This window comes from Sarcophilus harrisii, chromosome 3, assembly GCF_902635505.1.
Source record: "Sarcophilus harrisii chromosome 3, mSarHar1.11, whole genome shotgun sequence".
NCBI classification, from domain to species: Eukaryota; Metazoa; Chordata; class Mammalia; order Dasyuromorphia; family Dasyuridae; genus Sarcophilus; species Sarcophilus harrisii.
Window position 1 is genome coordinate 73,758,141 of NC_045428.1, and position 9,871 is coordinate 73,768,011.

The 9,871-nt window shown below is 36.5% G+C and overlaps 1 protein-coding gene across 2 annotated transcripts in view; it reads right to left on the reverse strand.

Moving 5' to 3' along the window:
• Positions 1 to 9,398, reverse strand: part of MAP2 (microtubule associated protein 2) — a 356,866-nt gene extending 347,468 nt beyond the window's left edge. For both annotated transcript variants that reach the window (XM_031958144.1, XM_031958143.1), the window contains exon 1: positions 9,264 to 9,398. The gene's annotated coding sequence lies outside the window, so the exon portion shown is untranslated. The remainder of the gene's footprint in view (positions 1 to 9,263) is intronic.
• Positions 9,399 to 9,871: the final 473 nt, after the last annotated feature.

A 9,871-nucleotide genomic window follows, 5' to 3' on the forward strand; every position in this document is an offset into this window, starting at 1 on the left:
AGGACCTTAGAGGATAATCTAGCACAACTTCCTCATTTTTTTGAAGAGAAGATTAAGGGAAAAGTCCTCAGTCTTACTTCCAGTCCTCAGTTTGCCCTCAGTCTTATAGGCAATATGTGGCAGATATGATATTTGAATTCAGGTACTCTGACTTCCAAGTCAGTACTTTCCCCCAAATCACCACAAAAATATGTGGTTATGAGAATGCATTCTATTATTCTTGTAGAAAAACATTGAGCGGAGTGAATCAGACAATAGTCTGATTCAGAACTAGTTAAACATACAAAATGAAAGAGAAGAGAGTAATGGTTCCTGACATCTTTAAAAAAAGGTCCTCAGAGAAGTGTCTCATGAATCTGTATGTGATTGTGCTACTAAACATTATCAATGACTACATAGAGGCACAGATGACATGCTGATTACTTATGCATGACACCAAAAGTATGATGGGTACATAACTCAATGAATAACAGAATTTTAAAAGATTTAGATAGGCTAGATCATTGGACTGGATAAAATAAAATGCACTTTGGGAATGATAAATATAAGTAGTATGCTTGAGTTTTTAAAAAATCAACTTCAGAGACAGAGGACTGACTAGTTCTTTTTAAATAGCTGCAAGTTTTAGTGAAATGCAAAGCTTAAAATGTCAATAGTAGTTATATGAAAGTCTAAAATCTAATAAAATCTTGAACTGTTTTAGGAATGATATGGATTACAGACATACAGAGGTAATACCATATGGTACACTAATTAGAATCATTTGAGGTATTGTGTTCAGTTTGGGCTATCAGATTTAGAAAAGAACATTGATGAGCTGAGTAGCATTTGGAAGAGAGCTACCAAAATGGTAGAAGGCTTTGAGCCATGTAAGGATCAGCTGAAAAAACTGGAAATGTTTAGGCTACAGAATAGAAAATTTAAGTAAGGAACATGATAGTTGCCTTCAAGCATTTTTATGGGCAAGCATGAAAAAAAGGGACTAAACTCATGCTATACCTCTTAAGGCAGAATGAAAAGTATTGAGTAGAAGTTGCAGGGAGGCAAATTTAGCCTTCATGTAAGAGAAATCTTCCATATAATTAGAACTATTTAAAAAGAAGAATGGGCTGCTTTAGGAGGTAATCAGTTTCTTCTCCAAAAGAGGCTTGCCCTATTTGCCATTTTGTCATAAATGAAATTGTTCAGATAATGTATCACACTAGATGGTTAAGGTCTCATCTAATTCTGAAATTCTCTTACTCCACTTTGTCATAAAAGAATATATGTAAGGGAGCCCTTTATAACTAGATTTGACAACTACTTGGCTGGAATGCACAATTTGTTGGAATGCATGATTTCAAACTGCATTTCTGAGTAATAAAAAAACCCAGAGGTGTGTCTTATTTTTTTGGTCAATGACAGGATATTTTTGTTTGATTTGATAAACAAATTGTACTCTGACTACATGAAAAATTGGGATACAAAGAAGCACACACACAAAAAGTTTGTAACCTCAAGAGGATTACATTCTATCAGGGAAGAGAAAATATAAGTAAATAGATACCAACAAGATAAATACAAAGTAGAAAGGCAATAAACTTAGAAGGGAAGGCTCTAGCAGCTAGGGAAGGGGATGCCTGATGTGCAGAGGGCATACATCAAGAAAGGACTCTTACATAAGGTAGTATTAGAGTTAAGGGTTTCTAAGAAGGTGGTGAGGGGTGTAAGGTGTGGGGGAAGTCTGGTTAAAGGCAGGGAGATCAGAGATGTCAGATTCAAGATAGCAGATTGTGTAGAGTGCAATATAAGAAGATTAGAAGGTAGCATGGGGTCAGGTTGGGGGGAGCTTTAAATGCCAAACAAAGGACTTTAAATGATCCTGAGGTAACACTGGAGTTCGATGAGTAAAAAGCTATAACATTTGATCATAGATTAAAAAGAAGAAAAGATGTACCTTATTTTGTTTGGGTGAGTTACAGATTTTTCCCCAAAAATTTTCAAATTTCATTCATTCATGAACTTTTAGAATTGTTAAGTGCCTTAGAGAACAACTAATTCAGCCTTTCATTTTACTGATTAGGAAGCCAAGATTCAGAAAGGTACAGTGTTTTATCCAATCTCATCTAGCTAATTAGTAGCAGATCTGGGATTAGCCTAATATCTAATAATCTTTTCTGGCTCTCCTTCCTCTATAATAAATACACACATGTACATGTATTTATAAATTACATATATATATAAATATGTATAGATAATATACATGTGCTTATGTATATATGCATTTATATATATGTATATATATTACTACTATCATTTCAAAGGAAAGAATTCTATCTTTCTGGATTGAAGAAGCCTAGAAAACCCCTGATTAAATTATATGTAACGTGAAATTTTGGCCTATTCTGCTTCACTTTTGTATTTCAATTTACCCTGAAAAACAGTTTCTAATGAGCACTCTGAAAATCCCTACAATGAAGTATTCAAGGCTTCAGAATAGCAGAGGAGGGATGGGAACAAAATAATGTTGAGGTAGAAAAACAAAACAGATTCTTTCCTTCTCCACCCACTCTAAAAAATGTGTTTCTCTGTATGCATCATCTTCCTACCTTCATGTCCAACTACAAACAATAGAGCAATTTTTATTACTCTTCCCCTCCTTTCTCTTATCAAAGATCATTTGAAAAGTTTTACTTCTTCCTTTAGAATTTCTTAACTGTTTTATGAAACTGAAATAATTTCAGGAGAATTATTATCCTTGGAGAATTTCAAAAGGTATTTCATCAAGGTGCCTTTTCTTTATTTTATTTTATTTTTTATTTTGGGGGGGGTTGTTTTTTTTTTTAACATTTAACAAGTAGAAAATAACTGAGTTAGAGGAGAAGCCCCTAATCAGAAGCCGTGAGCTATTTTTTTTTTTTTATTTTTAAAGCTTTTTATTTTCAAAAGTTATGCATGAATAACTGGACAACATTGACCCTTGCACAGCCTTGTGTTTCAGATTTTCTCTTCCTTCTTCTCACCTCTCCCCTCCTTTTCCTTATTTTAAAATATATATAGGCATAAAGTCATTGATAATACTATCCTTGCATATTTTTCTCTTGTGTATATGATTAAGGACTTAATAGACATCATATTTTTTGCCCAATGCAGTTTTTTCTTAAAAAATCATATTGCTACACACATTCACACATATTTGCATATACACATATATGTATGTATATTTGCTCATCCATTTAGAGTCAAAAGAAACTTTAGAGATTATCAGTACATTGTCAATGTTTTAGAGATGAGAAAACCAAGGTATACAGGGATAAAGTGACTTACCCAGAGTCACACAAAATGTATTAGTAATGGGATCTGAACGCTATTTTTCCTATGGCAAGTCTAACTTTCTAACTACTATGCCAAGTTGTCACACACATACATACATACATACATATATGCATTTAATATACAGACATCTATTATATTGTTATAATTTTTCAAAAGAAATGATATATATTTGGGGGATTTTTTGTGGAGGGAAAGGTCATTTCTACATCCAAAATTACACATTTAATGGACCACTAACATAATAAATTCTCAAAGGACTATATTTATAGGGAATTATTGTTACCTATTTAATAAACATTTATAAATCATTTATTCCATAAATCAATTCACCATCCTTGGCAGTTCCCAAACAATAATTCCCTCCACTCTTTTTAAAATGTAAGCTCCTTGCGGGCCAAGAATTGTGTATTTTTTTTGTGTGTGTGTTTTCATCCTCATAACAGTATCTGAGGAAGGATAAGCACTTAACACATTTTTTTCTTCTTTTTAAAATCCTTTTGTAGTTCATACATTATGATGTCTTTCTATGTGAGGTAGTAATCACTCAGTGCCCACTTGAATTATATATTTCTCCAAAATCCCCCACAAGTTTCTTTGTTATCTGTTCTTCAGTTGTATCCATGGGGTCCAACTTATAGTAACCTCATTTGAGGTTTTCTTGGCAAAAATACTGGAGAGCTTTGCAATTTACTTTTCCAACTCATTTTACAGATGAGGTCAACAGATCTAAGTGACTTGCTCAAGTGTCACTAAGTGACTAAGTGATCACACAGATAATAATAAATTTTTTGAGTCTAGATTTGAATCAGGTCTTCCTCACTTCAAGCCTACTTTCTATTCACTGCACCATTTAGCTGCCCAACACCACAGAGCTAGCTGCCCATTATATACAGTATCAAAAGAATGTTGGGTCAATCCCTTTTAGCAGATTTGGTGGAGGGTATAGACAAAATGGGAAGACGTCTGCATTATTGATAAGGTTACAGATGTATCTGGGATCTGTGTAATGAGATAGAAAGAAAATGAGTAGTTCCTATTTACTAGCCTGAGCTAGGAAAGGCTGAGAAGGCTATGAAAGATGCAAGAATTCCTTCTCTCAAGGAGCTTATAGTCTAATGGAATCTTGTCCTTAAGTACTTCACTACCTGCTACAGAAGTGATCTTGATACTTCATTTATTCTCATCTGTTGGTGAGTAAGGTGCCTTTCACTGTTCAAGCTTATGGAGAAACTAGGTGGCACATTGATAAAGTGCCAGGTCTGAAGTTAGGAAGATCTGAATTCAAATCCAGTCTCCCAAGCTTACTAGCTGTATGATGCTGGAAAAATCATTTCACATGTATTCACCTTAGTTTCTTCATCTACAAAATGGAGATAATAATATTCCTCACATACTAGGACTTTGTGAGAATCAAACTAGATAATCATTGTAAAGCACTAAGCATTAGTAACCATTATATAAATATTAGCTATTATTATTATTAATTCTAATAAGAAGTTGTATGGGACAAAGTCCCAGGAGAAGTCTAGGAAGGGGACCAAATCACTTCTGGAGTCTCACAATAACCTCAAAGTGAAAAGAATACAATCTATAGTATGTAATTCAACTCTGGCCAAGGTACCGGTATGGTTTGCTTCCTTCATTTAGAGTTTACATAAGCTCTTGCTATACAGTTTCATCGAAGAGCTAGGGGCAGTGTCATTAAGCTTTTGTTATTATTCCACATAATATTTAATACAATGTCATGAATACAGTGGGGACTTAATAAATATATGTTGAGTGAATAAATTAATAAAAATACTGTGCTATAATACTCAATAGTATGGATACAGTGATGCCACTGGTTAAAAAAAAAAGTGGGGTATATTATGTGTAGACAGAGCTAGATTGAATGACAAAATGCCTAGAAAAGATTATGTCATTTAAATATTAAGTTGAAAGAAAAGACATAGAGAAGATTTCAGTGAAGAGATACAAATCATGTCCATAAACAACACTATAAAAGTTGTGTTATCTGTTTTTGTTTGCCTAGAACCAAGCATAGTACCTAGCACATAGCAATTGGTAATAGAGACATGCAGAAGCCATCAACCAGATTCTAGATATGCCAATTCTATGGAAGCAAAGATAGAATTAAAATGGTAAATGTGTGATGTAGCTTAAAAGAAAAGATATGACTCACAGGCCATATAAATATGCTGAGATCTTCTTAACCTACATATCACAAGAGCTCATGACAGTTCTTCAGAATCATTATAAAGGTTCACATGCTTCACTAGTGATTTACTTAATTATTTCTAGATTTGCAATATGTAGTTAAGGCATGAAGTATTGATCTGTGGGTAGTACCAAGGTTACTATGACTGCTATTTTGAATTCATTAATCTGATCTGGAAAGAATTAAGAGAACTGAGGAGAATTATATCACCTAAGTCAAAGAAACTTGACACAAGGTGGTTTGGTAGAAAAGTCTTTAGTGTTGGAATTAGGAGATGTAGGTTTGCAAGATCACAGGTTTTAGAGCTATTAAAAACCTTAGACAGAATTTAGTCCAGTTCCCATTTTGCGGATTAAAAAAACTGGAGAAGTGAAAGGATTTTCAGAGTCATATTTGATACAACATGAGCAGAAAGTGGCTTCTCTCAATAAACCCACTGCCTTTCACTGAGTTTTGGTAATCTACTAATTATATGATCGAGTTAAGTCATTTAACATTTCCAAGCTTGGATTTTCTCACCTGTAAAAGTCCTGTGAGTTACTATCCACCCAATGACAAAAGAAGGTTTTGTGGACCCCTTGTGGTGGATTTCTTGGAGGCCACCAGCATAACAATAAGTACCTAAAATCACAGATCTAGCTATGAAAGGGATCTCAAATCCAAACCCTCTTCATGTTCCGGATGAAAAACCGAGACCCAGGAAGTATGAGTTTCCCCAACATTGCTGTTTAGTTCACAGGTTTATTTTGAAGAAAACGCTTAAACTGCTATGTAATTATGAATTATCAGTAAATACAAAAACTAAAAATCATAATGAGTTTCAATATTAATGTTGAAAATACATGGACATAGCAATTTACATTAAATTTAGTAAATGCAATCACTTTTACATCAGTATTAGCTGCCTTTTAAATGTCAACATCCAAACTATATTTCTCAAGTTTTAGCATTAATAGGTGTGTCATGAATCTAGTCAAATGTAATATTGTACATTTGGGTCACAATATGTCCAAAAAAAGTCTCCTTCTTTCTTCTCACTTCTGATAATTAGAAATTTTGAAAACTGAATTAAACCAAAAGTGGTGAAAGAATGAAGTTGTCTCTCCAGGCCAAAATTACATTTCAGGTTGTATATTTCTGGCCAAGTCCAGGCTTTCTGAAAATATATACTATGCATACAAACACAATTCAGTTAACTTAGGGGAACATTACTGGATGCTGTTATCAGAAAAGGAGTTTTGGCCTTGAGTTCCAAATTCTCTATGAGCCTGCTCTTTAGTTACTACTAGGATACAGTCTACAATTTTAGGGCTCTTGAAATACCTTCTGGAGTGACCTATGAAGTAAGAACTGTGCCAGTTTCATTGGGTAATGCTCTCTCAGCACATTCTTTTCCACTCTCCTCCCAAACCCTGTTTAAGGTACTGTAAGCATGTCATTCATCAGGGAGGGAAGAGGGAGTTGCTGCAGAGAATGAGTAAGTCTTGAATCTGAGACTCCTCCTAAATCCATTGGCTCTGATATCCTGTGGTCTAGACATAAAAGAGAACCCTAAACTAGCACAGGTGCAACCAAAATGAACCAGATTCCCTGCTAAGAAAGGGATAGTAGTAGGTGAAATAATAGAGGCTAGAGAAATTTAAATAGTTAGAATAAAGAAAACTCATTTATGAAACAAGCCATTTGGATTGCAAATGTCTAACAAAAGATTCTCCATTTTTTAAGGGGAGGGACCTCTCACAAAATTGTTGGAAATACACAATAACCTTATGACAAATTGTAAAAAAAAAAAAAAAAAAAAAAAAGGAACATTAAATAAGTTGCATAGTAAAAATCTTGCACTAATAATCTTAAATAGACAATGATATTCTGTTGAGCAAATTGTTTATTTATAGATATGAGCCTGTAAAGACTAGATAAAAATCAATAGAAATATAATTTTTAAAGAGACAGACCAGAATAACATTCTTGGTTGAAAAAGAAGTCTTTTAGTATATGCATATGTGTGTACATACATATATATATGTATATATACAATGTAAATATTATACATAAATCTACATGCTAATTGAGACACCAACTATTCATATAACCATAAGGATTTCCAAAATGCACACACCTACCCAACAAAACCAGGGCTTCATGGTACCTTCAGATAAAGGATATAATCTTCTCAGTTATATATGCTACAAAAGGACCTAGAAAGTCTTTGTCTATTTAATTTCAAATTAAAAAATTATAATAACCCACAGCTAAATGATACAGCAAAAGAGATTTCCCTTTACTTAGGGCTGGTACCTGCAGCCCATGCATGGGACATTTTGCATAATTTCTCTTACATAAAAAGGCTTTGTTCTCCACCGCCTCACTGCGGCTGAAAACCTCTATTTCAGTTTGCAGACATTTCCTCCTCTGACTGGTCTTTTAAAAATAAATATTTTAAAATACAAATTAATTGTTCTTATAGAACAACTCCACCATACAAACATAAACTTCCCAATAATATCCTTTGTCTTGCATTATAGCTAACCCAATTTCACTTTACAACCCTTCAACAATCAAATAAAAATTCTTGGCCAAAAATGAACTATTTCAAATGTTTTTTGTTTCTGTCCCTTTGTAATTAAAAAAAAAATAACATAACCCTTTATATTTTCTTCTTTAAGATTTTTACACAGATTACTCAGAAGGGATGCACACAGCAGATGGTACATGGCAACCATCCCAAATAGGCTTGTTGCTGGTAAAAGCGCTTTATTTTCTGACAAAAGCCTTTTAGTCCTGTGATGCCAGTTAGAAGAAAATCGATTTCCCAGTTTGCAGGGGATGGTCTTTCCGAATCCTGCCTCTTGCCTTCCTACCCCCTCCTCCAAGCACACACATCCCCACTCCCTCCCCCCGCACACACACACACTTTCTTGAAATTTCCATCCTTAAACAAAAGAGGAGGGTGGGGAAAGGGAGGCAACACTGCAGCCCAGGAACAATCATCATTTAAAAAAAAAAATTTTTTTTTAAAGAAAGAAAAGAACAGCTACATTGGCCGATGCTTTCCATCTTCCTTGCTAAAAGATTATTTGGATTTTGAACGTGATTTTTGTCTCATCCCCCTTTTCTTTTTCACTGGAGAAATTTTTTTTCTTTTATTCTAGTACTAATAAATTACTGCTTATAAAGATATTAATAAAGGTCTACTTTTTTTCACTTACCCATCATCGTGAAGCTTGCAGTAAGTTAAATGCAGTTAGATAGAAAATTAAAAATACATAACTAAAAATCTCTCCCCCCCCCCCCCCCCCCAAGCTCCTCTTTCATTTACCTCTGGTACCATTGCCTACTCCCCCATACACTACCCGGCTCAGGTAATAGCAGCTCTGGACAATACTAACTTTGATACTAAGCATGACAAAGTGCAAGTCTGCAGTTCATGGAGCCGAGCAGTCTCTCATCTAGACAGGTAAATAGATGGACAACAGAAGTACCCGCGACATACAGATCTGAGGAAGGCACTGAGGGTTTCGGACACCTTCTGGAAACTGGGGGTTTTGACAGTTCGGTCAATTTCCACCCGCCTCCTAGGTGATCTGGCAAGGGGAGTGAGGTCAGTGTAAGGGTGCTGGTGAAGGAGGCGTTTCCCTCTCCCATTTTAGGGAGACCTCTTTTGGGATCGTAGGTAAAGTGGGTCGGAGAAAAAGCCTCACATATCTGACTATACATAGGTGTATCTTACCTGGGCGCAGATCCTGGGAGTTGCCGCCACAGCCACTGCTGTGGACCAGACAGCTCAGGTCTCGGGGAGGGAGTTCAGAGGAAGAGGGACAGGAGGAAGAGAGGAGGAAGAGAGGCGAAGGGAAGCGAGACGCTGTTGTTGCTGCTGTTGTTGCTGCTGCTGCTGTTGATGTTGATGTTGATGCTGCTGCTGCTGCTGCTGCTGCTGCGGCAGCCGCTGGGTGAATGTCCTATCGCAACCCAAGCACACTAGTCTCAGTCTGGGAGCAGTCTCGGGGACGCCTCTTCTTCAGCTAGCCCGGCCCTAGAGCCACGCCTTCTAGTTCTGCCCACCCCCACCCCCCCACCCCTTCGCCTCAAACACACCTCCCCCTCTTTCCAGCTCGAAGTCCCGCCCAACTGGCTGAGCGCTCTGCAGCTGCTGCTGCTGCTACCACCGCTGCTGCTGCTGCTACCTCCGCAATGTCTTGGATGGGAGGGGCGGGGCGCTGGCCCAGGCTGTCCGGCTGCTGCCACCTCCTCCTTCCTCCTGCAGCCAGCTCGCCTCCCGGTGGTGACAGGAATGTGTGGGAGCTCTGCGGAGGAAGCGGGCCAAGCCACACACAGCTC